The 27406-nt window shown below is 55.1% G+C and overlaps 29 non-coding genes and 1 pseudogene across 29 annotated transcripts; all 30 read left to right on the forward strand.

Annotated features, from left to right (window-relative positions):
* Positions 1 to 476: 476 nt before the first annotated feature.
* Positions 477 to 639, forward strand: LOC130304343 (U1 spliceosomal RNA). Its single transcript, XR_008854120.1, has one exon. It is a non-coding gene; the product is annotated as a U1 spliceosomal RNA (small nuclear RNA).
* Positions 640 to 1389: 750 nt separating this feature from the next.
* LOC130304344 (U1 spliceosomal RNA) lies at positions 1390 to 1552 on the forward strand. The gene has a single exon (XR_008854121.1). It is a non-coding gene; the product is annotated as a U1 spliceosomal RNA (small nuclear RNA).
* Positions 1553 to 2295: 743 nt separating this feature from the next.
* On the forward strand, positions 2296 to 2459 carry LOC130304362 (U1 spliceosomal RNA). Its single transcript, XR_008854133.1, has one exon. It is a non-coding gene; the product is annotated as a U1 spliceosomal RNA (small nuclear RNA).
* A 743-nt stretch (positions 2460 to 3202) lies between these two features.
* LOC130304363 (U1 spliceosomal RNA) lies at positions 3203 to 3366 on the forward strand. Its single transcript, XR_008854134.1, has one exon. It is a non-coding gene; the product is annotated as a U1 spliceosomal RNA (small nuclear RNA).
* A 749-nt stretch (positions 3367 to 4115) lies between these two features.
* On the forward strand, positions 4116 to 4279 carry LOC130304364 (U1 spliceosomal RNA). The gene has a single exon (XR_008854135.1). It is a non-coding gene; the product is annotated as a U1 spliceosomal RNA (small nuclear RNA).
* A 744-nt stretch (positions 4280 to 5023) lies between these two features.
* On the forward strand, positions 5024 to 5187 carry LOC130304342 (U1 spliceosomal RNA). The gene has a single exon (XR_008854119.1). It is a non-coding gene; the product is annotated as a U1 spliceosomal RNA (small nuclear RNA).
* A 748-nt stretch (positions 5188 to 5935) lies between these two features.
* Positions 5936 to 6099, forward strand: LOC130304365 (U1 spliceosomal RNA). The gene has a single exon (XR_008854136.1). It is a non-coding gene; the product is annotated as a U1 spliceosomal RNA (small nuclear RNA).
* A 748-nt stretch (positions 6100 to 6847) lies between these two features.
* On the forward strand, positions 6848 to 7012 carry LOC130304338 (U1 spliceosomal RNA). The gene has a single exon (XR_008854115.1). It is a non-coding gene; the product is annotated as a U1 spliceosomal RNA (small nuclear RNA).
* A 743-nt stretch (positions 7013 to 7755) lies between these two features.
* LOC130304366 (U1 spliceosomal RNA) lies at positions 7756 to 7919 on the forward strand. The gene has a single exon (XR_008854137.1). It is a non-coding gene; the product is annotated as a U1 spliceosomal RNA (small nuclear RNA).
* Positions 7920 to 8667: 748 nt separating this feature from the next.
* On the forward strand, positions 8668 to 8832 carry LOC130304341 (U1 spliceosomal RNA). The gene has a single exon (XR_008854118.1). It is a non-coding gene; the product is annotated as a U1 spliceosomal RNA (small nuclear RNA).
* A 744-nt stretch (positions 8833 to 9576) lies between these two features.
* On the forward strand, positions 9577 to 9740 carry LOC130304367 (U1 spliceosomal RNA). The gene has a single exon (XR_008854138.1). It is a non-coding gene; the product is annotated as a U1 spliceosomal RNA (small nuclear RNA).
* A 744-nt stretch (positions 9741 to 10484) lies between these two features.
* Positions 10485 to 10648, forward strand: LOC130304368 (U1 spliceosomal RNA). Its single transcript, XR_008854139.1, has one exon. It is a non-coding gene; the product is annotated as a U1 spliceosomal RNA (small nuclear RNA).
* Positions 10649 to 11397: 749 nt separating this feature from the next.
* Positions 11398 to 11561, forward strand: LOC130304370 (U1 spliceosomal RNA). The gene has a single exon (XR_008854141.1). It is a non-coding gene; the product is annotated as a U1 spliceosomal RNA (small nuclear RNA).
* Positions 11562 to 12304: 743 nt separating this feature from the next.
* On the forward strand, positions 12305 to 12517 carry LOC130304346 (U1 spliceosomal RNA; annotated as a pseudogene).
* A 750-nt stretch (positions 12518 to 13267) lies between these two features.
* Positions 13268 to 13431, forward strand: LOC130304371 (U1 spliceosomal RNA). The gene has a single exon (XR_008854142.1). It is a non-coding gene; the product is annotated as a U1 spliceosomal RNA (small nuclear RNA).
* Positions 13432 to 14181: 750 nt separating this feature from the next.
* LOC130304373 (U1 spliceosomal RNA) lies at positions 14182 to 14345 on the forward strand. Its single transcript, XR_008854143.1, has one exon. It is a non-coding gene; the product is annotated as a U1 spliceosomal RNA (small nuclear RNA).
* A 750-nt stretch (positions 14346 to 15095) lies between these two features.
* LOC130304374 (U1 spliceosomal RNA) lies at positions 15096 to 15259 on the forward strand. The gene has a single exon (XR_008854144.1). It is a non-coding gene; the product is annotated as a U1 spliceosomal RNA (small nuclear RNA).
* A 752-nt stretch (positions 15260 to 16011) lies between these two features.
* Positions 16012 to 16175, forward strand: LOC130304375 (U1 spliceosomal RNA). The gene has a single exon (XR_008854145.1). It is a non-coding gene; the product is annotated as a U1 spliceosomal RNA (small nuclear RNA).
* A 751-nt stretch (positions 16176 to 16926) lies between these two features.
* LOC130304376 (U1 spliceosomal RNA) lies at positions 16927 to 17090 on the forward strand. The gene has a single exon (XR_008854146.1). It is a non-coding gene; the product is annotated as a U1 spliceosomal RNA (small nuclear RNA).
* A 750-nt stretch (positions 17091 to 17840) lies between these two features.
* Positions 17841 to 18004, forward strand: LOC130304377 (U1 spliceosomal RNA). Its single transcript, XR_008854147.1, has one exon. It is a non-coding gene; the product is annotated as a U1 spliceosomal RNA (small nuclear RNA).
* A 726-nt stretch (positions 18005 to 18730) lies between these two features.
* Positions 18731 to 18894, forward strand: LOC130304378 (U1 spliceosomal RNA). The gene has a single exon (XR_008854148.1). It is a non-coding gene; the product is annotated as a U1 spliceosomal RNA (small nuclear RNA).
* Positions 18895 to 19646: 752 nt separating this feature from the next.
* On the forward strand, positions 19647 to 19810 carry LOC130304379 (U1 spliceosomal RNA). Its single transcript, XR_008854149.1, has one exon. It is a non-coding gene; the product is annotated as a U1 spliceosomal RNA (small nuclear RNA).
* A 752-nt stretch (positions 19811 to 20562) lies between these two features.
* On the forward strand, positions 20563 to 20726 carry LOC130304380 (U1 spliceosomal RNA). The gene has a single exon (XR_008854150.1). It is a non-coding gene; the product is annotated as a U1 spliceosomal RNA (small nuclear RNA).
* A 750-nt stretch (positions 20727 to 21476) lies between these two features.
* Positions 21477 to 21640, forward strand: LOC130304382 (U1 spliceosomal RNA). The gene has a single exon (XR_008854152.1). It is a non-coding gene; the product is annotated as a U1 spliceosomal RNA (small nuclear RNA).
* A 752-nt stretch (positions 21641 to 22392) lies between these two features.
* On the forward strand, positions 22393 to 22556 carry LOC130304383 (U1 spliceosomal RNA). Its single transcript, XR_008854153.1, has one exon. It is a non-coding gene; the product is annotated as a U1 spliceosomal RNA (small nuclear RNA).
* Positions 22557 to 23304: 748 nt separating this feature from the next.
* LOC130304384 (U1 spliceosomal RNA) lies at positions 23305 to 23468 on the forward strand. The gene has a single exon (XR_008854154.1). It is a non-coding gene; the product is annotated as a U1 spliceosomal RNA (small nuclear RNA).
* Positions 23469 to 24220: 752 nt separating this feature from the next.
* Positions 24221 to 24384, forward strand: LOC130304385 (U1 spliceosomal RNA). The gene has a single exon (XR_008854155.1). It is a non-coding gene; the product is annotated as a U1 spliceosomal RNA (small nuclear RNA).
* A 750-nt stretch (positions 24385 to 25134) lies between these two features.
* On the forward strand, positions 25135 to 25298 carry LOC130304386 (U1 spliceosomal RNA). Its single transcript, XR_008854156.1, has one exon. It is a non-coding gene; the product is annotated as a U1 spliceosomal RNA (small nuclear RNA).
* Positions 25299 to 26050: 752 nt separating this feature from the next.
* LOC130304387 (U1 spliceosomal RNA) lies at positions 26051 to 26214 on the forward strand. The gene has a single exon (XR_008854158.1). It is a non-coding gene; the product is annotated as a U1 spliceosomal RNA (small nuclear RNA).
* Positions 26215 to 26962: 748 nt separating this feature from the next.
* On the forward strand, positions 26963 to 27126 carry LOC130304388 (U1 spliceosomal RNA). Its single transcript, XR_008854159.1, has one exon. It is a non-coding gene; the product is annotated as a U1 spliceosomal RNA (small nuclear RNA).
* Positions 27127 to 27406: the final 280 nt, after the last annotated feature.

The following is a 27406-nucleotide window of genomic DNA, read 5'->3' on the forward strand; positions in this document are numbered from 1 at the left end:
GGCCGGTCCATTTATTTTCTTGAAGTTGTGTTGTGTTGTGTTGTGTTGTGTTGTGTGTGTGTGTGTGTGTGTGTGTGTGTGTGTGTGTGTGTGTATGCCTTTCAGCTTGACTTCCTAACCTCCTTTCCTCCGTATGCAGCCCTGAGCCTTCCTCCTTGTAGGCGTGGCAATGTTGAGACTGTGAGCGAGCGGCTGCACCGCACCGCCCATCCATGCAAATATCCAGTTTTGTGTCTGTCTGTGGCGTCTTTGCAGTGTTGTGATGCACGCCGCAAAGTGAATCCGGACCCTTGGGACGCCTTAGTCGCGGGGGGTGGGTCAGGGTCTCCACCCTTCTCCACTTGTATCTGTATGTTCTGCAACTGTACTGGCCCCCCTCCCCCAAACCAAAACCATGAGGGAAAGGAGCCGAAATCGCACCAATGGAGGTGGTCTGCGTCCGAGGGGCGCCTCTCCGGCTAGGCGCCGAACAACTCATACTTACCTGGCAGGGAGATACCATGATCACTAAGGTGGTTCTCCCAGGGTGAGGCTCATCCATTGCACTCCGGGTGTGCTGACCCCTGCGATTTCCCCAAATGCGGGAAACTCGACTGCATAATTTGTGGTAGTGGGGGACTGCGTTCGCGCTTTCCCCTGATTTCCTCTGGTCAAAAAATAGTGCTCGTCTGTTGTGCCCTGGGTGGCTGCAGAAGTGGTGCGCCTGCTCCATCTTCTTCTCCTCCTCCACCATTTTATTCAGTCGAGTTTTCCTGCTGTGTTTGGGTGATCTTCAGGGCTGAGCACACCGTGGGGTGCGATGGTTGAGCCTCCGTGCGAGAATCGAGTGTGTGCGGGTGCTTTGCTTTCATTCATCCATGGGCCTGCGTCTCCCCCTTGTGGTCAATCTGCAGTGCCATCCATCCCGGCCGGTCCATTTATTTTCTTGAAGTTGTGTTGTGTTGTGTTGTGTTGTGTTTGTGTGTGTGTGTGTGTGTGTGTGTGTGTGTGTGTGTGTGTGTGTGTATGCCTTTCAGCTTGACTTCCTAACCTCCTTTCCTCCGTATGCAGCCCTGAGCCTTCCTCCTTGTAGGCGTGGCAATGTTGAGACTGTGAGCGAGCGGCTGCACCGCACCCGCCCATCCATGCAAATATCCAGTTTTGTGTCTGTCTGTGGCGTCTTTGCAGTGTTGTGATGCACGCCGCAAAGTGAATCCGGACCCTTGGGACGCCTTAGTCGCGGGGGGTGGGTCAGGGTCTCCACCCTTCTCCACTTGTATCTGTATGTTCTGCAACTGTACTGGCCCCCCTCCCCCCAAACCAAAACCATGAGGGAAAGGAGCCGAAATCGCACCAATGGAGGTGGTCTGCGTCCGAGGGGCGCCTCTCCGGCTAGGCGCCGAACAACTCATACTTACCTGGCAGGGGAGATACATGATCACTAAGGTGGTTCTCCCAGGGTGAGGCTCATCCATTGCACTCCGGGTGTGCTGACCCCTGCGATTTCCCCAAATGCGGGAAACTCGACTGCATAATTTGTGGTAGTGGGGGACTGCGTTCGCGCTTTCCCCTGATTTCCCTCTGGTCAAAAATAGTGCTCGTCTGTTGTGCCCTGGGTGGGCTGCAGAAGTGGTGCGCCTGCTCCATCTTCTTCTCCTCCTCCACATTTTATCAGTCGAGATTTTCCTGCTGTGTTTGGGTGATCTTCAGGCTGAGCACACCGTGGGGTGCGATGGTTGAGCCTCCGTGCGAGAATCGAGTGTGTGCGGGTGCTTTGCTTTCATTCATCCATGGGCCTGCGTCTCCCCCTTGTGGTCAATCTGCAGTGCCATCCATCCCGGCCGGTCCATTTTATTTTCTTGAAGTTGTGTTGTGTTGTGTTGTGTTGTGTTGTGTGTGTGTGTGTGTGTGTGTGTGTGTGTGTGTGTGTGTGTGTATGCCTTTCAGCTTGACTTCCTAACCTCCTTTCCTCCGTATGCAGCCCTGAGCCTTCCTCCTTGTAGGCGTGGCAATGTTGAGACTGTGAGCGAGCGGCTGCACCGCACCGCCCATCCATGCAAATATCCAGTTTTGTGTCTGTCTGTGGCGTCTTTGCAGTGTTGTGATGCACGCCGCAAAGTGAATCCGGACCCTTGGACGCCTTAGTCGCGGGGGGTGGGTCAGGGTCTCCACCCTTCTCCACTTGTATCTGTATGTTCTGCAACTGTACTGGCCCCCCTCCCCAAACCAAAACCATGAGGGAAAGGAGCCGAAATCGCACCAATGGAGGTGGTCTGCGTCCGAGGGGCGCCTCTCCGGCTAGGCGCCGAACAACTCATACTTACCTGGCAGGGGAGATACCATGATCACTAAGGTGGTTCTCCCAGGGTGAGGCTCATCCATTGCACTCCGGGTGTGCTGACCCCTGCGATTTCCCCAAATGCGGGAAACTCGACTGCATAATTTGTGGTAGTGGGGGACTGCGTTCGCGCTTTCCCCTGATTTCCTCTGGTCAAAAATAGTGCTCGTCTGTTGTGCCCTGGGTGGCTGCAGAAGTGGTGCGCCTGCTCCATCTTCTTCTCCTCCTCCACATTTTATCAGTCGAGTTTTCCTGCTGTGTTTGGGTGATCTTCAGGGCTGAGCACACCGTGGGGTGCGATGGTTGAGCCTCCGTGCGAGAATCGAGTGTGTGCGGGTGCTTTGCTTTCATTCATCCATGGGCCTGCGTCTCCCCCTTGTGGTCAATCTGCAGTGCCATCCATCCCGGCCGGTCCATTTATTTTCTTGAAGTTGTGTTGTGTTGTGTTGTGTTGTGTTGTGTGTGTGTGTGTGTGTGTGTGTGTGTGTGTGTGTGTGTGTGTGTATGCCTTTCAGCTTGACTTCCTAACCTCCTTTCCTCCGTATGCAGCCCTGAGCCTTCCTCCTTGTAGGCGTGGCAATGTTGAGACTGTGAGCGAGCGGCTGCACCGCACCGCCCATCCATGCAAATATCCAGTTTTGTGTCTGTCTGTGGCGTCTTTGCAGTGTTGTGATGCACGCCGCAAGTGAATCCGGACCCTTGGGACGCCTTAGTCGCGGGGGGTGGGTCAGGGTCTCCACCCTTCTCCACTTGTATCTGTATGTTCTGCAACTGTACTGGCCCCCCTCCCCCAAACCAAAACCATGAGGGAAAGGAGCCGAAATCGCACCAATGGAGGTGGTCTGCGTCCGAGGGGCGCCTCTCCGGCTAGGCGCCGAACAACTCATACTTACCTGGCAGGGGAGATACCATGATCACTAAGGTGGTTCTCCCAGGGTGAGGCTCATCCATTGCACTCCGGGTGTGCTGACCCCTGCGATTTCCCCAAATGCGGGAAACTCGACTGCATAATTTGTGGTAGTGGGGGACTGCGTTCGCGCTTTCCCCTGATTTCCTCTGGTCAAAAATAGTGCTCGTCTGTTGTGCCCTGGGTGGCTGCAGAAGTGGTGCGCCTGCTCCATCTTCTTCTCCTCCTCCACATTTTATCAGTCGAGTTTTCCTGCTGTGTTTGGGTGATCTTCAGGGCTGAGCACACCGTGGGGTGCGATGGTTGAGCCTCCGTGCGAGAATCGAGTGTGTGCGGGTGCTTTGCTTTCATTCATCCATGGGCCTGCGTCTCCCCCCTTGTGGTCAATCTGCAGTGCCATCCATCCCGGCCGGTCCATTTATTTTCTTGAAGTTGTGTTGTGTTGTGTGTGTGTTGTGTGTGTGTGTGTGTGTGTGTGTGTGTGTGTGTGTGTGTGTGTGTGTGTGTGTATGCCTTTCAGCTTGACTTCCTAACCTCCTTTCCTCCGTATGCAGCCCTGAGCCTTCCTCCTTGTAGGCGTGGCAATGTTGAGACTGTGAGCGAGCGGCTGCACCGCACCGCCCATCCATGCAAATATCCAGTTTTGTGTCTGTCTGTGGCGTCTTTGCAGTGTTGTGATGCACGCCGCAAAGTGAATCCGGACCCTTGGGACGCCTTAGTCGCGGGGGGTGGGTCAGGGTCTCCACCCTTCTCCACTTGTATCTGTATGTCTGCAACTGTACTGGCCCCCCCTCCCCCAAACCAAAACCATGAGGGAAAGGAGCCGAAATCGCACCAATGGAGGTGGTCTGCGTCCGAGGGGCGCCTCTCCGGCTAGGCGCCGAACAACTCATACTTACCTGGCAGGGGAGATACCATGATCACTAAGGTGGTTCTCCCAGGGTGAGGCTCATCCATTGCACTCCGGGTGTGCTGACCCCTGCGATTTCCCCAAATGCGGGAAACTCGACTGCATAATTTGTGGTAGTGGGGGACTGCGTTCGCGCTTTCCCCTGATTTCCTCTGGTCAAAAATAGTGCTCGTCTGTTGTGCCCTGGGTGGCTGCAGAAGTGGTGCGCCTGCTCCATCTTCTTCTCCTCCTCCACATTTTATCAGTCGAGTTTTCCTGCTGTGTTTGGGTGATCTTCAGGGCTGAGCACACCGTGGGGTGCGATGGTTGAGCCTCCGTGCGAGAATCGAGTGTGTGCGGGTGCTTTGCTTTCATTCATCCATGGGCCTGCGTCTCCCCCTTGTGGTCAATCTGCAGTGCCATCCATCCCGGCCGGTCCATTTATTTTCTTGAAGTTGTGTTGTGTTGTGTTGTGTTGTGTTGTGTGTGTGTGTGTGTGTGTGTGTGTGTGTGTGTGTGTGTGTGTATGCCTTTCAGCTTGACTTCCTAACCTCCTTTCCTCCGTATGCAGCCCTGAGCCTTCCTCCCTTGTAGGCGTGGCAATGTTGAGACTGTGAGCGAGCGGCTGCACCGCACCGCCCATCCATGCAAATATCCAGTTTTGTGTCTGTCTGTGGCGTCTTTGCAGTGTTGTGATGCACGCCGCAAAGTGAATCCGGACCCTTGGGACGCCTTAGTCGCGGGGGGTGGGTCAGGGTCTCCACCCTTCTCCACTTGTATCTGTATGTTCTGCAACTGTACTGGCCCCCCCTCCCCCAAACCAAAACCATGAGGGAAAAGGAGCCGAAATCGCACCAATGGAGGTGTCTGCGTCCGAGGGGCGCCTCTCCGGCTAGGCGCCGAACAACTCATACTTACCTGGCAGGGGAGATACCATGATCACTAAGGTGGTTCTCCAGGGTGAGGCTCATCCATTGCACTCCGGGTGTGCTGACCCCTGCGATTTCCCCCAAATGCGGGAAACTCGACTGCATAATTTGTGGTAGTGGGGGACTGCGTTCGCGCTTTCCCCCTGATTTCCTCTGGTCAAAAATAGTGCTCGTCTGTTGTGCCCTGGGTGGCTGCAGAAGTGGTGCGCCTGCTCCATCTTCTTCTCCTCCTCCACATTTATCAGTCGAGTTTTCCTGCTGTGTTTGGGTGATCTTCAGGGCTGAGCACACCGTGGGGTGCGATGGTTGAGCCTCCGTGCGAGAATCGAGTGTGTGCGGGTGCTTTGCTTTCATTCATCCATGGGCCTGCGTCTCCCCCTTGTGGTCAATCTGCAGTGCCATCCATCCCGGCCGGTCCATTTATTTTCTTGAAGTTGTGTGTTGTGTTGTGTTGTGTTGTGTTGTGTGTGTGTGTGTGTGTGTGTGTGTGTGTGTGTGTGTGTGTGTGTATGCCTTTTCAGCTTGACTTCCTAACCTCCTTTCCTCCGTATGCAGCCCTGAGCCTTCCTCCTTGTAGGCGTGGCAATGTTGAGACTGTGAGCGAGCGGCTGCACCGCACCGCCCATCCATGCAAATATCCAGTTTTGTGTCTGTCTGTGGCGTCTTTGCAGTGTTGTGATGCACGCCGCAAAGTGAATCCGGACCCTTGGGACGCCTTAGTCGCGGGGGGGTGGGTCAGGGTCTCCACCCTTCTCCACTTGTATCTGTATGTTCTGCAACTGTACTGGCCCCCCTCCCCCAAACCAAAACCATGAGGGAAAGGAGCCGAAATCGCACCAATGGAGGTGGTCTGCGTCCGAGGGGCGCCTCTCCGGCTAGGCGCCGAACAACTCATACTTACCTGGCAGGGGAGATACCATGATCACTAAGGTGGTTCTCCCAGGGTGAGGCTCATCCATTGCACTCCGGGTGTGCTGACCCCTGCGATTTCCCCAAATGCGGGAAACTCGACTGCATAATTTGTGGTAGTGGGGGACTGCGTTCGCGCTTTCCCCTGATTTCCTCTGGTCAAAAATAGTGCTCGTCTGTTGTGCCCTGGGTGGCTGCAGAAGTGGTGCGCCTGCTCCATCTTCTTCTCCTCCTCCACATTTTATCAGTCGAGTTTTCCTGCTGTGTTTGGGTGATCTTCAGGGCTGAGCACACCGTGGGGTGCGATGGTTGAGCCTCCGTGCGAGAATCGAGTGTGTGCGGGTGCTTTGCTTTCATTCATCCATGGGCCTGCGTCTCCCCCTTGTGGTCAATCTGCAGTGCCATCCATCCCGGCCGGTCCATTTATTTTCTTGAAGTTGTGTTGTGTTGTGTTGTGTTGTGTGTGTGTGTGTGTGTGTGTGTGTGTGTGTGTGTGTGTGTGTGTGTGTGTATGCCTTTCAGCTTGACTTCCTAACCTCCTTTCCTCCGTATGCAGCCCTGAGCCTTCCTCCTTGTAGGCGTGGCAATGTTGAGACTGTGAGCGAGCGGCTGCACCGCACCGCCCATCCATGCAAATATCCAGTTTTGTGTCTGTCTGTGGCGTCTTTGCAGTGTTGTGATGCACGCCGCAAAGTGAATCCGGACCCTTGGGACGCCTTAAGTCGCGGGGGGTGGGTCAGGGTCTCCACCCTTCTCCACTTGTATCTGTATGTTCTGCAAACTGTACTGGCCCCCCTCCCCCCAAACCAAAACCATGAGGGAAAGGAGCCGAAATCGCACCAATGGAGGTGGTCTGCGTCCGAGGGGCGCCTCTCCGGCTAGGCGCCGAACAACTCATACTTACCTGGCAGGGGAGATACCATGATCACTAAGGTGGTTCTCCCAGGGTGAGGCTCATCCATTGCACTCCGGGTGTGCTGACCCCTGCGATTTCCCCAAATGCGGGAAACTCGACTGCATAATTTGTTGGTAGTGGGGGACTGCGTTCGCGCTTTCCCCCTGATTTCCTCTGGTCAAAAATAGTGCTCGTCTGTTGTGCCCTGGGTGGCTGCAGAAGTGGTGCGCCTGCTCCATCTTCTTCTCCTCCTCCACATTTTATCAGTCGAGTTTTCCTGCTGTGTTTGGGTGATCTTCAGGGCTGAGCACACCGTGGGGTGCGATGGTTGAGCCCTCCGTGCGAGAATCGAGTGTGTGCGGGTGCTTTGCTTTCATTCATCCATGGGCCTGCGTCTCCCCCTTGTGGTCAATCTGCAGTGCCATCCATCCCGGCCGGTCCATTTATTTTCTTGAAGTTGTGTTGTGTTGTGTTGTGTTGTGTTGTGTGTGTGTGTGTGTGTGTGTGTGTGTGTGTGTGTGTGTGTATGCCTTTCAGCTTGACTTCCTAACCTCCTTTCCTCCGTATGCAGCCCTGAGCCTTCCTCCTTGTAGGCGTGGCAATGTTGAGACTGTGAGCGAGCGGCTGCACCGCACCGCCCATCCATGCAAATATCCAGTTTTGTGTCTGTCTGTGGCGTCTTTGCAGTGTTGTGATGCACGCCGCAAAGTGAATCCGGACCCTTGGGACGCCTTAGTCGCGGGGGGGTGGGTCAGGGTCTCCACCCTTCTCCACTTGTATCTGTATGTTCTGCAACTGTACTGGCCCCCCTCCCCCAAACCAAAACCATGAGGGAAAGGAGCCGAAATCGCACCAATGGAGGTGGTCTGCGTCCGAGGGGCGCCTCTCCGGCTAGGCGCCGAACAACTCATACTTACCTGGCAGGGGAGATACCATGATCACTAAGGTGGTTCTCCCAGGGTGAGGCTCATCCATTGCACTCCGGGTGTGCTGACCCCTGCGATTTCCCCAAATGCGGGAAACTCGACTGCATAATTTGTGGTAGTGGGGGACTGCGTTCGCGCTTTCCCCTGATTTCCTCTGGTCAAAAATAGTGCTCGTCTGTTGTGCCCTGGGTGGCTGCAGAAGTGGTGCGCCTGCTCCATCTTCTTCTCCTCCTCCACATTTTATCAGTCGAGTTTTCCTGCTGTGTTTGGGTGATCTTCAGGCTGAGCACACCGTGGGGTGCGATGGTTGAGCCTCCGTGCGAGAATCGAGTGTGTGCGGGTGCTTTGCTTTCATTCATCCATGGGCCTGCGTCTCCCCCTTGTGGTCAATCTGCAGTGCCATCCATCCCGGCCGGTCCATTTATTTTCTTGAAGTTGTGTTGTGTTGTGTTGTGTTGTGTTGTGTGTGTGTGTGTGTGTGTGTGTGTGTGTGTGTGTGTGTGTGTGTGTGTATGCCTTTCAGCTTGACTTCCTAACCTCCTTTCCTCCGTATGCAGCCCTGAGCCTTCCTCCTTGTAGGCGTGGCAATGTTGAGACTGTGAGCGAGCGGCTGCACCGCACCGCCCATCCATGCAAATATCCAGTTTTGTGTCTGTCTGTGGCGTCTTTGCAGTGTTGTGATGCACGCCGCAAAGTGAATCCGGACCCTTGGGACGCCTTAGTCGCGGGGGGTGGGTCAGGGTCTCCACCCTTCTCCACTTGTATCTGTATGTTCTGCAACTGTACTGGCCCCCCCTCCCCCAAACCAAAACCATGAGGGAAAGGAGCCGAAATCGCACCAATGGAGGTGGTCTGCGTCCGAGGGGCGCCTCTCCGGCTAGGCGCCGAACAACTCATACTTACCTGGCAGGGGAGATACCATGATCACTAAGGTGGTTCTCCCAGGGTGAGGCTCATCCATTGCACTCCGGGTGTGCTGACCCCTGCGATTTCCCCAAATGCGGGAAACTCGACTGCATAATTTGTGGTAGTGGGGGACTGCGTTCGCGGCTTTCCCCTGATTTCCTCTGGTCAAAAATAGTGCTCGTCTGTTGTGCCCTGGGTGGCTGCAGAAGTGGTGCGCCTGCTCCATCTTCTTCTCCTCCTCCACATTTTATCAGTCGAGTTTTCCTGCTGTGTTTGGGTGATCTTCAGGGCTGAGCACACCGTGGGGTGCGATGGTTGAGCCTCCGTGCGAGAATCGAGTGTGTGCGGGTGCTTTGCTTTCATTCATCCATGGGCCTGCGTCTCCCCCCTTGTGGTCAATCTGCAGTGCCATCCATCCCGGCCGGTCCATTTATTTTCTTGAAGTTGTGTTGTGTTGTGTTGTGTTGTGTTGTGTGTGTGTGTGTGTGTGTGTGTGTGTGTGTGTGTGTGTGTGTATGCCTTTCAGCTTGACTTCCTAACCTCCTTTCCTCCGTATGCAGCCCTGAGCCTTCCTCCTTGTAGGCGTGGCAATGTTGAGACTGTGAGCGAGCGGCTGCACCGCACCGCCCATCCATGCAAATATCCAGTTTTGTGTCTGTCTGTGGCGTCTTTGCAGTGTTGTGATGCACGCCGCAAAGTGAATCCGGACCCTTGGGACGCCTTAGTCGCGGGGGGTGGGTCAGGGTCTCCACCCTTCTCCACTTGTATCTGTATGTTCTGCAACTGTACTGGCCCCCCTCCCCCCAAACCAAAACCATGAGGGAAAGGAGCCGAAATCGCACCAATGGAGGTGGTCTGCGTCCGAGGGGCGCCTCTCCGGCTAGGCGCCGAACAACTCATACTTACCTGGCAGGGGAGATACCATGATCACTAAGGTGGTTCTCCCAGGGTGAGGCTCATCCATTGCACTCCGGGTGTGCTGACCCCTGCGATTTCCCCAAATGCGGGAAACTCGACTGCATAATTTGTGGTAGTGGGGGACTGCGTTCGCGCTTTCCCCTGATTTCCTCTGGTCAAAAATAGTGCTCGTCTGTTGTGCCCTGGGTGGCTGCAGAAGTGGTGCGCCTGCTCCATCTTCTTCTCCTCCTCCACATTTTATCAGTCGAGTTTTTCCTGCTGTGTTTGGGTGATCTTCAGGGCTGAGCACACCGTGGGGTGCGATGGTTGAGCCTCCGTGCGAGAATCGAGTGTGTGCGGGTGCTTTGCTTTCATTCATCCATGGGCCTGCGTCTCCCCCTTGTGGTCAATCTGCAGTGCCATCCATCCCGGCCGGTCCATTTATTTTCTTGAAGTTGTGTTGTGTTGTGTTGTGTTGTGTGTGTGTGTGTGTGTGTGTGTGTGTGTGTGTGTGTGTGTGTGTGTGTATGCCTTTCAGCTTGACTTCCTAACCTCCTTTCCTCCGTATGCAGCCCTGAGCCTTCCTCCTTGTAGGCGTGGCAATGTTGAGACTGTGAGCGAGCGGCTGCACCGCACCGCCCATCCATGCAAATATCCAGTTTTGTGTCTGTCTGTGGCGTCTTTGCAGTGTTGTGATGCACGCCGCAAAGTGAATCCGGACCCTTGGGACGCCTTAGTCGCGGGGGGTGGGTCAGGGTCTCCACCCTTCTCCACTTGTATCTGTATGTTCTGCAACTGTACTGGCCCCCCTCCCCCAAACCAAAACCATGAGGGAAAGGAGCCGAAATCGCACCAATGGAGGTGGTCTGCGTCCGAGGGGCGCCTCTCCGGCTAGGCGCCGAACAACTCATACTTACCTGGCAGGGGAGATACCATGATCACTAAGGTGGTTCTCCCAGGGTGAGGCTCATCCATTGCACTCCGGGTGTGCTGACCCCTGCGATTTCCCCAAATGCGGGAAACTCGACTGCATAATTTGTGGTAGTGGGGGACTGCGTTCGCGCTTTCCCCTGATTTCCTCTGGTCAAAAATAGTGCTCGTCCTGTTGTGCCCTGGGTGGCTGCAGAAGTGGTGCGCCTGCTCCATCTTCTTCTCCTCCTCCACATTTTATCAGTCGAGTTTTCCTGCTGTGTTTGGGTGATCTTCAGGGCTGAGCACACCGTGGGGTGCGATGGTTGAGCCTCCGTGCGAGAATCGAGTGTGTGCGGGTGCTTTGCTTTCATTCATCCATGGGCCTGCGTCTCCCCCTTGTGGTCAATCTGCAGTGCCATCCATCCCGGCCGGTCCATTTATTTTCTTGAAGTTGTGTTGTGTTGTGTTGTGTTGTGTTGTGTGTGTGTGTGTGTGTGTGTGTGTGTGTGTGTGTGTGTGTGTGTGTATGCCTTTCAGCTTGACTTCCTAACCTCCTTTCCTCCGTATGCAGCCCTGAGCCTTCCTCCTTGTAGGCGTGGCAATGTTGAGACTGTGAGCGAGCGGCTGCACCGCACCGCCCATCCATGCAAATATCCAGTTTTGTGTCTGTCTGTGGCGTCTTTGCAGTGTTGTGATGCACGCCGCAAAGTGAATCCGGACCCTTGGGACGCCTTAGTCGCGGGGGGTGGGTCAGGGTCTCCACCCTTCTCCACTTGTATCTGTATGTTCTGCAACTGTACTGGGCCCCCCTCCCCCAAACCAAAAACCATGAGGGAAAGGAGCCGAAATCGCACCAATGGAGGTGGTCTGCGTCCGAGGGGCGCCTCTCCGGCTAGGCGCCGAACAACTCATACTTACCTGGCAGGGGAGATACCATGATCACTAAGGTGGTTCTCCCAGGGTGAGGCTCATCCATTGCACTCCGGGTGTGCTGACCCCTGCGATTTCCCCAAATGCGGGAAACTCGACTGCATAATTTGTGGTAGTGGGGGACTGCGTTCGCGCTTTCCCCTGATTTCCTCTGGTCAAAAATAGTGCTCGTCTGTTGTGCCCTGGGTGGCTGCAGAAGTGGTGCGCCTGCTCCATCTTCTTCTCCTCCTCCACATTTTATCAGTCGAGTTTTCCTGCTGTGTTTGGGTGATCTTCAGGGCTGAGCACACCGTGGGGTGCGATGGTTGAGCCTCCGTGCGAGAATCGAGTGTGTGCGGGTGCTTTGCTTTCATTCATCCATGGGCCTGCGTCTCCCCCTTGTGGTCAATCTGCAGTGCCATCCATCCCGGCCGGTCCATTTATTTTCTTGAAGTTGTGTTGTGTTGTGTTGTGTTGTGTTGTGTGTGTGTGTGTGTGTGTGTGTGTGTGTGTGTGTGTGTGTGTGTATGCCTTTCAGCTTGACTTCCTAACCTCCTTTCCTCCGTATGCAGCCCTGAGCCTTCCTCCTTGTAGGCGTGGCAATGTTGAGACTGTGAGCGAGCGGCTGCACCGCACCGCCCATCCATGCAAATATCCAGTTTTGTGTCTGTCTGTGGCGTCTTTGCAGTGTTGTGATGCACGCCGCAAAGTGAATCCGGACCCTTGGGACGCCTTAGTCGCGGGGGGTGGGTCAGGGTCTCCACCCTTCTCCACTTGTATCTGTATGTTCTGCAACTGTACTGGCCCCCCTCCCCAAACCAAAACCATGAGGGAAAGGAGCCGAAATCGCACCAATGGAGGTGGTCTGCGTCCGAGGGGCGCCTCTCCGGCTAGGCGCCGAACAACTCATACTTACCTGGCAGGGGAGATACCATGATCACTAAGGTGGTTCTCCCAGGGTGAGGCTCATCCATTGCACTCCCGGTGTGCTCGCCTGAGATCCCCACACTGCAGACCCTTTCCCGCACTCCGGGTGTGCTGACCCCTGCGATTTCCCCAAATGCGGGAAACTCGACTGCATAATTTGTGGTAGTGGGGGACTGCGTTCGCGCTTTCCCCTGATTTCCTCTGGTCAAAAATAGTGCTCGTCTGTTGTGCCCTGGGTGGCTGCAGAAGTGGTGCGCCTGCTCCATCTTCTTCTCCTCCTCCACATTTTATCAGTCGAGTTTTCCTGCTGTGTTTGGGTGATCTTCAGGGCTGAGCACACCGTGGGGTGCGATGGTTGAGCCTCCGTGCGAGAATCGAGTGTGTGCGGGTGCTTTGCTTTCATTCATCCATGGGCCTGCGTCTCCCCCTTGTGGTCAATCTGCAGTGCCATCCATCCCGGCCGGTCCATTTATTTTCTTGAAGTTGTGTTGTGTTGTGTTGTGTTGTGTTGTGTTGTGTTGTGTGTGTGTGTGTGTGTGTGTGTGTGTGTGTGTGTGTGTGTATGCCTTTCAGCTTGACTTCCTAACCTCCTTTCCTCCGTATGCAGCCCTGAGCCTTCCTCCTTGTAGGCGTGGCAATGTTGAGACTGTGAGCGAGCGGCTGCACCGCACCGCCCATCCATGCAAATATCCAGTTTTGTGTCTGTCTGTGGCGTCTTTGCAGTGTTGTGATGCACGCCGCAAAGTGAATCCGGACCCTTGGGACGCCTTAGTCGCGGGGGGTGGGTCAGGGTCTCCACCCTTCTCCACTTGTATCTGTATGTTCTGCAACTGTACTGGCCCCCCTCCCCCAAACCAAAACCATGAGGGAAAGGAGCCGAAATCGCACCAATGGAGGTGGTCTGCGTCCGAGGGGCGCCTCTCCGGCTAGGCGCCGAACAACTCATACTTACCTGGCAGGGGAGATACCATGATCACTAAGGTGGTTCTCCCAGGGTGAGGCTCATCCATTGCACTCCGGGTGTGCTGACCCCTGCGATTTCCCCAAATGCGGGAAACTCGACTGCATAATTTGTGGTAGTGGGGGACTGCGTTCGCGCTTTCCCCTGATTTCCTCTGGTCAAAAATAGTGCTCGTCTGTTGTGCCCTGGGTGGCTGCAGAAGTGGTGCGCCTGCTCCATCTTCTTCTCCTCCTCCACATTTTATCAGTCGAGTTTTCCTGCTGTGTTTGGGTGATCTTCAGGGCTGAGCACACCGTGGGGTGCGATGGTTGAGCCTCCGTGCGAGAATCGAGTGTGTGCGGGTGCTTTGCTTTCATTCATCCATGGGCCTGCGTCTCCCCCTTGTGGTCAATCTGCAGTGCCATCCATCCCGGCCGGTCCATTTATTTTCTTGAAGTTGTGTTGTGTTGTGTTGTGTTGTGTTGTGTTGTGTTGTGTGTGTGTGTGTGTGTGTGTGTGTGTGTGTGTGTGTGTGTATGCCTTTCAGCTTGACTTCCTAACCTCCTTTCCTCCGTATGCAGCCCTGAGCCTTCCTCCTTGTAGGCGTGGCAATGTTGAGACTGTGAGCGAGCGGCTGCACCGCACCGCCCATCCATGCAAATATCCAGTTTTGTGTCTGTCTGTGGCGTCTTTGCAGTGTTGTGATGCACGCCGCAAAGTGAATCCGGACCCTTGGGACGCCTTAGTCGCGGGGGGTGGGTCAGGGTCTCCACCCTTCTCCACTTGTATCTGTATGTTCTGCAACTGTACTGGCCCCCCTCCCCCAAACCAAAACCATGAGGGAAAGGAGCCGAAATCGCACCAATGGAGGTGGTCTGCGTCCGAGGGGCGCCTCTCCGGCTAGGCGCCGAACAACTCATACTTACCTGGCAGGGGAGATACCATGATCACTAAGGTGGTTCTCCCAGGGTGAGGCTCATCCATTGCACTCCGGGTGTGCTGACCCCTGCGATTTCCCCAAATGCGGGAAACTCGACTGCATAATTTGTGGTAGTGGGGGACTGCGTTCGCGCTTTCCCCTGATTTCCTCTGGTCAAAAATAGTGCTCGTCTGTTGTGCCCTGGGTGGCTGCAGAAGTGGTGCGCCTGCTCCATCTTCTTCTCCTCCTCCACATTTTATCAGTCGAGTTTTCCTGCTGTGTTTGGGTGATCTTCAGGGCTGAGCACACCGTGGGGTGCGATGGTTGAGCCTCCGTGCGAGAATCGAGTGTGTGCGGGTGCTTTGCTTTCATTCATCCATGGGCCTGCGTCTCCCCCTTGTGGTCAATCTGCAGTGCCATCCATCCCGGCCGGTCCATTTATTTTCTTGAAGTTGTGTTGTGTTGTGTTGTGTTGTGTTGTGTTGTGTTGTGTGTGTGTGTGTGTGTGTGTGTGTGTGTGTGTGTGTGTGTATGCCTTTCAGCTTGACTTCCTAACCTCCTTTCCTCCGTATGCAGCCCTGAGCCTTCCTCCTTGTAGGCGTGGCAATGTTGAGACTGTGAGCGAGCGGCTGCACCGCACCGCCCATCCATGCAAATATCCAGTTTTGTGTCTGTCTGTGGCGTCTTTGCAGTGTTGTGATGCACGCCGCAAAGTGAATCCGGACCCTTGGGACGCCTTAGTCGCGGGGGGTGGGTCAGGGTCTCCACCCTTCTCCACTTGTATCTGTATGTTCTGCAACTGTACTGGCCCCCCTCCCCCAAACCAAAACCATGAGGGAAAGGAGCCGAAATCGCACCAATGGAGGTGGTCTGCGTCCGAGGGGCGCCTCTCCGGCTAGGCGCCGAACAACTCATACTTACCTGGCAGGGGAGATACCATGATCACTAAGGTGGTTCTCCCAGGGTGAGGCTCATCCATTGCACTCCGGGTGTGCTGACCCCTGCGATTTCCCCAAATGCGGGAAACTCGACTGCATAATTTGTGGTAGTGGGGGACTGCGTTCGCGCTTTCCCCTGATTTCCTCTGGTCAAAAATAGTGCTCGTCTGTTGTGCCCTGGGTGGCTGCAGAAGTGGTGCGCCTGCTCCATCTTCTTCTCCTCCTCCACATTTTATCAGTCGAGTTTTCCTGCTGTGTTTGGGTGATCTTCAGGGCTGAGCACACCGTGGGGTGCGATGGTTGAGCCTCCGTGCGAGAATCGAGTGTGTGCGGGTGCTTTGCTTTCATTCATCCATGGGCCTGCGTCTCCCCCTTGTGGTCAATCTGCAGTGCCATCCATCCCGGCCGGTCCATTTATTTTCTTGAAGTTGTGTTGTGTTGTGTTGTGTTGTGTTGTGTTGTGTTGTGTGTGTGTGTGTGTGTGTGTGTGTGTGTGTGTGTGTGTGTGTATGCCTTTCAGCTTGACTTCCTAACCTCCTTTCCTCCGTATGCAGCCCTGAGCCTTCCTCCTTGTAGGCGTGGCAATGTTGAGACTGTGAGCGAGCGGCTGCACCGCACCGCCCATCCATGCAAATATCCAGTTTTGTGTCTGTCTGTGGCGTCTTTGCAGTGTTGTGATGCACGCCGCAAAGTGAATCCGGACCCTTGGGACGCCTTAGTCGCGGGGGGTGGGTCAGGGTCTCCACCCTTCTCCACTTGTATCTGTATGTTCTGCAACTGTACTGGCCCCCCTCCCCCAAACCAAAACCATGAGGGAAAGGAGCCGAAATCGCACCAATGGAGGTGGTCTGCGTCCGAGGGGCGCCTCTCCGGCTAGGCGCCGAACAACTCATACTTACCTGGCAGGGGAGATACCATGATCACTAAGGTGGTTCTCCCAGGGTGAGGCTCATCCATTGCACTCCGGGTGTGCTGACCCCTGCGATTTCCCCAAATGCGGGAAACTCGACTGCATAATTTGTGGTAGTGGGGGACTGCGTTCGCGCTTTCCCCTGATTTCCTCTGGTCAAAAATAGTGCTCGTCTGTTGTGCCCTGGGTGGCTGCAGAAGTGGTGCGCCTGCTCCATCTTCTTCTCCTCCTCCACATTTTATCAGTCGAGTTTTCCTGCTGTGTTTGGGTGATCTTCAGGGCTGAGCACACCGTGGGGTGCGATGGTTGAGCCTCCGTGCGAGAATCGAGTGTGTGCGGGTGCTTTGCTTTCATTCATCCATGGGCCTGCGTCTCCCCCTTGTGGTCAATCTGCAGTGCCATCCATCCCGGCCGGTCCATTTATTTTCTTGAAGTTGTGTTGTGTTGTGTTGTGTTGTGTTGTGTTGTGTTGTGTGTGTGTGTGTGTGGTGTGTGTGTGTGTGTGTGTGTGTGTATGCCTTTCAGCTTGACTTCCTAACCTCCTTTCCTCCGTATGCAGCCCTGAGCCTTCCTCCTTGTAGGCGTGGCAATGTTGAGACTGTGAGCGAGCGGCTGCACCGCACCGCCCATCCATGCAAATATCCAGTTTTGTGTCTGTCTGTGGCGTCTTTGCAGTGTTGTGATGCACGCCGCAAAGTGAATCCGGACCCTTGGGACGCCTTAGTCGCGGGGGGTGGGTCAGGGTCTCCACCCTTCTCCACTTGTATCTGTATGTTCTGCAACTGTACTGGCCCCCCTCCCCCAAACCAAAACCATGAGGGAAAGGAGCCGAAATCGCACCAATGGAGGTGGTCTGCGTCCGAGGGGCGCCTCTCCGGCTAGGCGCCGAACAACTCATACTTACCTGGCAGGGGAGATACCATGATCACTAAGGTGGTTCTCCCAGGGTGAGGCTCATCCATTGCACTCCGGGTGTGCTGACCCCTGCGATTTCCCCAAATGCGGGAAACTCGACTGCATAATTTGTGGTAGTGGGGGACTGCGTTCGCGCTTTCCCCTGATTTCCTCTGGTCAAAAATAGTGCTCGTCTGTTGTGCCCTGGGTGGCTGCAGAAGTGGTGCGCCTGCTCCATCTTCTTCTCCTCCTCCACATTTTATCAGTCGAGTTTTCCTGCTGTGTTTGGGTGATCTTCAGGGCTGAGCACACCGTGGGGTGCGATGGTTGAGCCTCCGTGCGAGAATCGAGTGTGTGCGGGTGCTTTGCTTTCATTCATCCATGGGCCTGCGTCTCCCCCTTGTGGTCAATCTGCAGTGCCATCCATCCCGGCCGGTCCATTTATTTTCTTGAAGTTGTGTTGTGTTGTGTTGTGTTGTGTTGTGTTGTGTTGTGTGTGTGTGTGTGTGTGTGTGTGTGTGTGTGTGTGTGTGTATGCCTTTCAGCTTGACTTCCTAACCTCCTTTCCTCCGTATGCAGCCCTGAGCCTTCCTCCTTGTAGGCGTGGCAATGTTGAGACTGTGAGCGAGCGGCTGCACCGCACCGCCCATCCATGCAAATATCCAGTTTTGTGTCTGTCTGTGGCGTCTTTGCAGTGTTGTGATGCACGCCGCAAAGTGAATCCGGACCCTTGGGACGCCTTAGTCGCGGGGGGTGGGTCAGGGTCTCCACCCTTCTCCACTTGTATCTGTATGTTCTGCAACTGTACTGGCCCCCCTCCCCCAAACCAAAACCATGAGGGAAAGGAGCCGAAATCGCACCAATGGAGGTGGTCTGCGTCCGAGGGGCGCCTCTCCGGCTAGGCGCCGAACAACTCATACTTACCTGGCAGGGGAGATACCATGATCACTAAGGTGGTTCTCCCAGGGTGAGGCTCATCCATTGCACTCCGGGTGTGCTGACCCCTGCGATTTCCCCAAATGCGGGAAACTCGACTGCATAATTTGTGGTAGTGGGGGACTGCGTTCGCGCTTTCCCCTGATTTCCTCTGGTCAAAAATAGTGCTCGTCTGTTGTGCCCTGGGTGGCTGCAGAAGTGGTGCGCCTGCTCCATCTTCTTCTCCTCCTCCACATTTTATCAGTCGAGTTTTCCTGCTGTGTTTGGGTGATCTTCAGGGCTGAGCACACCGTGGGGTGCGATGGTTGAGCCTCCGTGCGAGAATCGAGTGTGTGCGGGTGCTTTGCTTTCATTCATCCATGGGCCTGCGTCTCCCCCTTGTGGTCAATCTGCAGTGCCATCCATCCCGGCCGGTCCATTTATTTTCTTGAAGTTGTGTTGTGTTGTGTTGTGTTGTGTTGTGTTGTGTTGTGTGTGTGTGTGTGTGTATGCCTTTCAGCTTGACTTCCTAACCTCCTTTCCTCCGTATGCAGCCCTGAGCCTTCCTCCTTGTAGGCGTGGCAATGTTGAGACTGTGAGCGAGCGGCTGCACCGCACCGCCCATCCATGCAAATATCCAGTTTTGTGTCTGTCTGTGGCGTCTTTGCAGTGTTGTGATGCACGCCGCAAAGTGAATCCGGACCCTTGGGACGCCTTAGTCGCGGGGGGTGGGTCAGGGTCTCCACCCTTCTCCACTTGTATCTGTATGTTCTGCAACTGTACTGGCCCCCCTCCCCCAAACCAAAACCATGAGGGAAAGGAGCCGAAATCGCACCAATGGAGGTGGTCTGCGTCCGAGGGGCGCCTCTCCGGCTAGGCGCCGAACAACTCATACTTACCTGGCAGGGGAGATACCATGATCACTAAGGTGGTTCTCCCAGGGTGAGGCTCATCCATTGCACTCCGGGTGTGCTGACCCCTGCGATTTCCCCAAATGCGGGAAACTCGACTGCATAATTTGTGGTAGTGGGGGACTGCGTTCGCGCTTTCCCCTGATTTCCTCTGGTCAAAAATAGTGCTCGTCTGTTGTGCCCTGGGTGGCTGCAGAAGTGGTGCGCCTGCTCCATCTTCTTCTCCTCCTCCACATTTTATCAGTCGAGTTTTCCTGCTGTGTTTGGGTGATCTTCAGGGCTGAGCACACCGTGGGGTGCGATGGTTGAGCCTCCGTGCGAGAATCGAGTGTGTGCGGGTGCTTTGCTTTCATTCATCCATGGGCCTGCGTCTCCCCCTTGTGGTCAATCTGCAGTGCCATCCATCCCGGCCGGTCCATTTATTTTCTTGAAGTTGTGTTGTGTTGTGTTGTGTTGTGTTGTGTTGTGTTGTGTGTGTGTGTGTGTGTGTGTGTGTGTGTGTGTGTGTGTGTGTATGCCTTTCAGCTTGACTTCCTAACCTCCTTTCCTCCGTATGCAGCCCTGAGCCTTCCTCCTTGTAGGCGTGGCAATGTTGAGACTGTGAGCGAGCGGCTGCACCGCACCGCCCATCCATGCAAATATCCAGTTTTGTGTCTGTCTGTGGCGTCTTTGCAGTGTTGTGATGCACGCCGCAAAGTGAATCCGGACCCTTGGGACGCCTTAGTCGCGGGGGGTGGGTCAGGGTCTCCACCCTTCTCCACTTGTATCTGTATGTTCTGCAACTGTACTGGCCCCCCTCCCCCAAACCAAAACCATGAGGGAAAGGAGCCGAAATCGCACCAATGGAGGTGGTCTGCGTCCGAGGGGCGCCTCTCCGGCTAGGCGCCGAACAACTCATACTTACCTGGCAGGGGAGATACCATGATCACTAAGGTGGTTCTCCCAGGGTGAGGCTCATCCATTGCACTCCGGGTGTGCTGACCCCTGCGATTTCCCCAAATGCGGGAAACTCGACTGCATAATTTGTGGTAGTGGGGGACTGCGTTCGCGCTTTCCCCTGATTTCCTCTGGTCAAAAATAGTGCTCGTCTGTTGTGCCCTGGGTGGCTGCAGAAGTGGTGCGCCTGCTCCATCTTCTTCTCCTCCTCCACATTTTATCAGTCGAGTTTTCCTGCTGTGTTTGGGTGATCTTCAGGGCTGAGCACACCGTGGGGTGCGATGGTTGAGCCTCCGTGCGAGAATCGAGTGTGTGCGGGTGCTTTGCTTTCATTCATCCATGGGCCTGCGTCTCCCCCTTGTGGTCAATCTGCAGTGCCATCCATCCCGGCCGGTCCATTTATTTTCTTGAAGTTGTGTTGTGTTGTGTTGTGTTGTGTTGTGTTGTGTTGTGTGTGTGTGTGTGTGTGTGTGTGTGTGTGTGTGTGTGTGTGTATGCCTTTCAGCTTGACTTCCTAACCTCCTTTCCTCCGTATGCAGCCCTGAGCCTTCCTCCTTGTAGGCGTGGCAATGTTGAGACTGTGAGCGAGCGGCTGCACCGCACCGCCCATCCATGCAAATATCCAGTTTTGTGTCTGTCTGTGGCGTCTTTGCAGTGTTGTGATGCACGCCGCAAAGTGAATCCGGACCCTTGGGACGCCTTAGTCGCGGGGGGTGGGTCAGGGTCTCCACCCTTCTCCACTTGTATCTGTATGTTCTGCAACTGTACTGGCCCCCCTCCCCCAAACCAAAACCATGAGGGAAAGGAGCCGAAATCGCACCAATGGAGGTGGTCTGCGTCCGAGGGGCGCCTCTCCGGCTAGGCGCCGAACAACTCATACTTACCTGGCAGGGGAGATACCATGATCACTAAGGTGGTTCTCCCAGGGTGAGGCTCATCCATTGCACTCCGGGTGTGCTGACCCCTGCGATTTCCCCAAATGCGGGAAACTCGACTGCATAATTTGTGGTAGTGGGGGACTGCGTTCGCGCTTTCCCCTGATTTCCTCTGGTCAAAAATAGTGCTCGTCTGTTGTGCCCTGGGTGGCTGCAGAAGTGGTGCGCCTGCTCCATCTTCTTCTCCTCCTCCACATTTTATCAGTCGAGTTTTCCTGCTGTGTTTGGGTGATCTTCAGGGCTGAGCACACCGTGGGGTGCGATGGTTGAGCCTCCGTGCGAGAATCGAGTGTGTGCGGGTGCTTTGCTTTCATTCATCCATGGGCCTGCGTCTCCCCCTTGTGGTCAATCTGCAGTGCCATCCATCCCGGCCGGTCCATTTATTTTCTTGAAGTTGTGTTGTGTTGTGTTGTGTTGTGTTGTGTTGTGTTGTGTGTGTGTGTGTGTGTGTGTGTGTGTGTGTGTGTGTGTGTATGCCTTTCAGCTTGACTTCCTAACCTCCTTTCCTCCGTATGCAGCCCTGAGCCTTCCTCCTTGTAGGCGTGGCAATGTTGAGACTGTGAGCGAGCGGCTGCACCGCACCGCCCATCCATGCAAATATCCAGTTTTGTGTCTGTCTGTGGCGTCTTTGCAGTGTTGTGATGCACGCCGCAAAGTGAATCCGGACCCTTGGGACGCCTTAGTCGCGGGGGGTGGGTCAGGGTCTCCACCCTTCTCCACTTGTATCTGTATGTTCTGCAACTGTACTGGCCCCCCTCCCCCAAACCAAAACCATGAGGGAAAGGAGCCGAAATCGCACCAATGGAGGTGGTCTGCGTCCGAGGGGCGCCTCTCCGGCTAGGCGCCGAACAACTCATACTTACCTGGCAGGGGAGATACCATGATCACTAAGGTGGTTCTCCCAGGGTGAGGCTCATCCATTGCACTCCGGGTGTGCTGACCCCTGCGATTTCCCCAAATGCGGGAAACTCGACTGCATAATTTGTGGTAGTGGGGGACTGCGTTCGCGCTTTCCCCTGATTTCCTCTGGTCAAAAATAGTGCTCGTCTGTTGTGCCCTGGGTGGCTGCAGAAGTGGTGCGCCTGCTCCATCTTCTTCTCCTCCTCCACATTTTATCAGTCGAGTTTTCCTGCTGTGTTTGGGTGATCTTCAGGGCTGAGCACACCGTGGGGTGCGATGGTTGAGCCTCCGTGCGAGAATCGAGTGTGTGCGGGTGCTTTGCTTTCATTCATCCATGGGCCTGCGTCTCCCCCTTGTGGTCAATCTGCAGTGCCATCCATCCCGGCCGGTCCATTTATTTTCTTGAAGTTGTGTTGTGTTGTGTTGTGTTGTGTTGTGTTGTGTTGTGTGTGTGTGTGTGTGTGTGTGTGTGTGTGTGTGTGTGTGTGTATGCCTTTCAGCTTGACTTCCTAACCTCCTTTCCTCCGTATGCAGCCCTGAGCCTTCCTCCTTGTAGGCGTGGCAATGTTGAGACTGTGAGCGAGCGGCTGCACCGCACCGCCCATCCATGCAAATATCCAGTTTTGTGTCTGTCTGTGGCGTCTTTGCAGTGTTGTGATGCACGCCGCAAAGTGAATCCGGACCCTTGGGACGCCTTAGTCGCGGGGGGTGGGTCAGGGTCTCCACCCTTCTCCACTTGTATCTGTATGTTCTGCAACTGTACTGGCCCCCCTCCCCCAAACCAAAACCATGAGGGAAAGGAGCCGAAATCGCACCAATGGAGGTGGTCTGCGTCCGAGGGGCGCCTCTCCGGCTAGGCGCCGAACAACTCATACTTACCTGGCAGGGGAGATACCATGATCACTAAGGTGGTTCTCCCAGGGTGAGGCTCATCCATTGCACTCCGGGTGTGCTGACCCCTGCGATTTCCCCAAATGCGGGAAACTCGACTGCATAATTTGTGGTAGTGGGGGACTGCGTTCGCGCTTTCCCCTGATTTCCTCTGGTCAAAAATAGTGCTCGTCTGTTGTGCCCTGGGTGGCTGCAGAAGTGGTGCGTGCTCCATCTTCTTCTCCTCCTCCACATTTTATCAGTCGAGTTTTCCTGCTGTGTTTGGGTGATCTTCAGGGCTGAGCACACCGTGGGGTGCGATGGTTGAGCCTCCGTGCGAGAATCGAGTGTGTGCGGGTGCTTTGCTTTCATTCATCCATGGGCCTGCGTCTCCCCCTTGTGGTCAATCTGCAGTGCCATCCATCCCGGCCGGTCCATTTATTTTCTTGAAGTTGTGTTGTGTTGTGTTGTGTTGTGTTGTGTTGTGTTGTGTGTGTGTGTGTGTGTGTGTGTGTGTGTGTGTGTGTGTGTATGCCTTTCAGCTTGACTTCCTAACCTCCTTTCCTCCGTATGCAGCCCTGAGCCTTCCTCCTTGTAGGCGTGGCAATGTTGAGACTGTGAGCGAGCGGCTGCACCGCACCGCCCATCCATGCAAATATCCAGTTTTGTGTCTGTCTGTGGCGTCTTTGCAGTGTTGTGATGCACGCCGCAAAGTGAATCCGGACCCTTGGGACGCCTTAGTCGCGGGGGGTGGGTCAGGGTCTCCACCCTTCTCCACTTGTATCTGTATGTTCTGCAACTGTACTGGCCCCCCTCCCCCAAACCAAAACCATGAGGGAAAGGAGCCGAAATCGCACCAATGGAGGTGGTCTGCGTCCGAGGGGCGCCTCTCCGGCTAGGCGCCGAACAACTCATACTTACCTGGCAGGGGAGATACCATGATCACTAAGGTGGTTCTCCCAGGGTGAGGCTCATCCATTGCACTCCGGGTGTGCTGACCCCTGCGATTTCCCCAAATGCGGGAAACTCGACTGCATAATTTGTGGTAGTGGGGGACTGCGTTCGCGCTTTCCCCTGATTTCCTCTGGTCAAAAATAGTGCTCGTCTGTTGTGCCCTGGGTGGCTGCAGAAGTGGTGCGCCTGCTCCATCTTCTTCTCCTCCTCCACATTTTATCAGTCGAGTTTTCCTGCTGTGTTTGGGTGATCTTCAGGGCTGAGCACACCGTGGGGTGCGATGGTTGAGCCTCCGTGCGAGAATCGAGTGTGTGCGGGTGCTTTGCTTTCATTCATCCATGGGCCTGCGTCTCCCCCTTGTGGTCAATCTGCAGTGCCATCCATCCCGGCCGGTCCATTTATTTTCTTGAAGTTGTGTTGTGTTGTGTTGTGTTGTGTTGTGTTGTGTTGTGTGTGTGTGTGTGTGTGTGTGTGTGTGTGTGTGTGTGTGTGTATGCCTTTCAGCTTGACTTCCTAACCTCCTTTCCTCCGTATGCAGCCCTGAGCCTTCCTCCTTGTAGGCGTGGCAATGTTGAGACTGTGAGCGAGCGGCTGCACCGCACCGCCCATCCATGCAAATATCCAGTTTTGTGTCTGTCTGTGGCGTCTTTGCAGTGTTGTGATGCACGCCGCAAAGTGAATCCGGACCCTTGGGACGCCTTAGTCGCGGGGGGTGGGTCAGGGTCTCCACCCTTCTCCACTTGTATCTGTATGTTCTGCAACTGTACTGGCCCCCCTCCCCCAAACCAAAACCATGAGGGAAAGGAGCCGAAATCGCACCAATGGAGGTGGTCTGCGTCCGAGGGGCGCCTCTCCGGCTAGGCGCCGAACAACTCATACTTACCTGGCAGGGGAGATACCATGATCACTAAGGTGGTTCTCCCAGGGTGAGGCTCATCCATTGCACTCCGGGTGTGCTGACCCCTGCGATTTCCCCAAATGCGGGAAACTCGACTGCATAATTTGTGGTAGTGGGGGACTGCGTTCGCGCTTTCCCCTGATTTCCTCTGGTCAAAAATAGTGCTCGTCTGTTGTGCCCTGGGTGGCTGCAGAAGTGGTGCGCCTGCTCCATCTTCTTCTCCTCCTCCACATTTTATCAGTCGAGTTTTCCTGCTGTGTTTGGGTGATCTTCAGGGCTGAGCACACCGTGGGGTGCGATGGTTGAGCCTCCGTGCGAGAATCGAGTGTGTGCGGGTGCTTTGCTTTCATTCATCCATGGGCCTGCGTCTCCCCCTTGTGGTCAATCTGCAGTGCCATCCATCCCGGCCGGTCCATTTATTTTCTTGAAGTTGTGTTGTGTTGTGTTGTGTTGTGTTGTGTTGTGTTGTGTGTGTGTGTGTGTGTGTGTGTGTGTGTGTGTGTGTGTGTATGCCTTTCAGCTTGACTTCCTAACCTCCTTTCCTCCGTATGCAGCCCTGAGCCTTCCTCCTTGTAGGCGTGGCAATGTTGAGACTGTGAGCGAGCGGCTGCACCGCACCGCCCATCCATGCAAATATCCAGTTTTGTGTCTGTCTGTGGCGTCTTTGCAGTGTTGTGATGCACGCCGCAAAGTGAATCCGGACCCTTGGGACGCCTTAGTCGCGGGGGGTGGGTCAGGGTCTCCACCCTTCTCCACTTGTATCTGTATGTTCTGCAACTGTACTGGCCCCCCTCCCCCAAACCAAAACCATGAGGGAAAGGAGCCGAAATCGCACCAATGGAGGTGGTCTGCGTCCGAGGGGCGCCTCTCCGGCTAGGCGCCGAACAACTCATACTTACCTGGCAGGGGAGATACCATGATCACTAAGGTGGTTCTCCCAGGGTGAGGCTCATCCATTGCACTCCGGGTGTGCTGACCCCTGCGATTTCCCCAAATGCGGGAAACTCGACTGCATAATTTGTGGTAGTGGGGGACTGCGTTCGCGCTTTCCCCTGATTTCCTCTGGTCAAAAATAGTGCTCGTCTGTTGTGCCCTGGGTGGCTGCAGAAGTGGTGCGCCTGCTCCATCTTCTTCTCCTCCTCCACATTTTATCAGTCGAGTTTTCCTGCTGTGTTTGGGTGATCTTCAGGGCTGAGCACACCGTGGGGTGCGATGGTTGAGCCTCCGTGCGAGAATCGAGTGTGTGCGGGTGCTTTGCTTTCATTCATCCATGGGCCTGCGTCTCCCCCTTGTGGTCAATCTGCAGTGCCATCCATCCCGGCCGGTCCATTTATTTTCTTGAAGTTGTGTTGTGTTGTGTTGTGTTGTGTTGTGTTGTGTTGTGTGTGTGTGTGTGTGTGTGTGTGTGTGTGTGTGTGTGTGTGTATGCCTTTCAGCTTGACTTCCTAACCTCCTTTCCTCCGTATGCAGCCCTGAGCCTTCCTCCTTGTAGGCGTGGCAATGTTGAGACTGTGAGCGAGCGGCTGCACCGCACCGCCCATCCATGCAAATATCCAGTTTTGTGTCTGTCTGTGGCGTCTTTGCAGTGTTGTGATGCACGCCGCAAAGTGAATCCGGACCCTTGGGACGCCTTAGTCGCGGGGGGTGGGTCAGGGTCTCCACCCTTCTCCACTTGTATCTGTATGTTCTGCAACTGTACTGGCCCCCCTCCCCCAAACCAAAACCATGAGGGAAAGGAGCCGAAATCGCACCAATGGAGGTGGTCTGCGTCCGAGGGGCGCCTCTCCGGCTAGGCGCCGAACAACTCATACTTACCTGGCAGGGGAGATACCATGATCACTAAGGTGGTTCTCCCAGGGTGAGGCTCATCCATTGCACTCCGGGTGTGCTGACCCCTGCGATTTCCCCAAATGCGGGAAACTCGACTGCATAATTTGTGGTAGTGGGGGACTGCGTTCGCGCTTTCCCCTGATTTCCTCTGGTCAAAAATAGTGCTCGTCTGTTGTGCCCTGGGTGGCTGCAGAAGTGGTGCGCCTGCTCCATCTTCTTCTCCTCCTCCACATTTTATCAGTCGAGTTTTCCTGCTGTGTTTGGGTGATCTTCAGGGCTGAGCACACCGTGGGGTGCGATGGTTGAGCCTCCGTGCGAGAATCGAGTGTGTGCGGGTGCTTTGCTTTCATTCATCCATGGGCCTGCGTCTCCCCCTTGTGGTCAATCTGCAGTGCCATCCATCCCGGCCGGTCCATTTATTTTCTTGAAGTTGTGTTGTGTTGTGTTGTGTTGTGTTGTGTTGTGTTGTGTGTGTGTGTGTGTGTGTGTGTGTGTGTGTGTGTGTGTATGCCTTTCAGCTTGACTTCCTAACCTCCTTTCCTCCGTATGCAGCCCTGAGCCTTCCTCCTTGTAGGCGTGGCAATGTTGAGACTGTGAGCGAGCGGCTGCACCGCACCGCCCATCCATGCAAATATCCAGTTTTGTGTCTGTCTGTGGCGTCTTTGCAGTGTTGTGATGCACGCCGCAAAGTGAATCCGGACCCTTGGGACGCCTTAGTCGCGGGGGGTGGGTCAGGGTCTCCACCCTTCTCCACTTGTATCTGTATGTTCTGCAACTGTACTGGCCCCCCTCCCCCAAACCAAAACCATGAGGGAAAGGAGCCGAAATCGCACCAATGGAGGTGGTCTGCGTCCGAGGGGCGCCTCTCCGGCTAGGCGCCGAACAACTCATACTTACCTGGCAGGGGAGATACCATGATCACTAAGGTGGTTCTCCCAGGGTGAGGCTCATCCATTGCACTCCGGGTGTGCTGACCCCTGCGATTTCCCCAAATGCGGGAAACTCGACTGCATAATTTGTGGTAGTGGGGGACTGCGTTCGCGCTTTCCCCTGATTTCCTCTGGTCAAAAATAGTGCTCGTCTGTTGTGCCCTGGGTGGCTGCAGAAGTGGTGCGCCTGCTCCATCTTCTTCTCCTCCTCCACATTTTATCAGTCGAGTTTTCCTGCTGTGTTTGGGTGATCTTCAGGGCTGAGCACACCGTGGGGTGCGATGGTTGAGCCTCCGTGCGAGAATCGAGTGTGTGCGGGTGCTTTGCTTTCATTCATCCATGGGCCTGCGTCTCCCCCTTGTGGTCAATCTGCAGTGCCATCCATCCCGGCCGGTCCATTTATT

The sequence above is a fragment of the Hyla sarda genome, unplaced genomic scaffold, assembly GCF_029499605.1.
Source record: "Hyla sarda isolate aHylSar1 unplaced genomic scaffold, aHylSar1.hap1 scaffold_1270, whole genome shotgun sequence".
In the NCBI taxonomy this organism is placed as follows: domain Eukaryota; kingdom Metazoa; phylum Chordata; class Amphibia; order Anura; family Hylidae; genus Hyla; species Hyla sarda.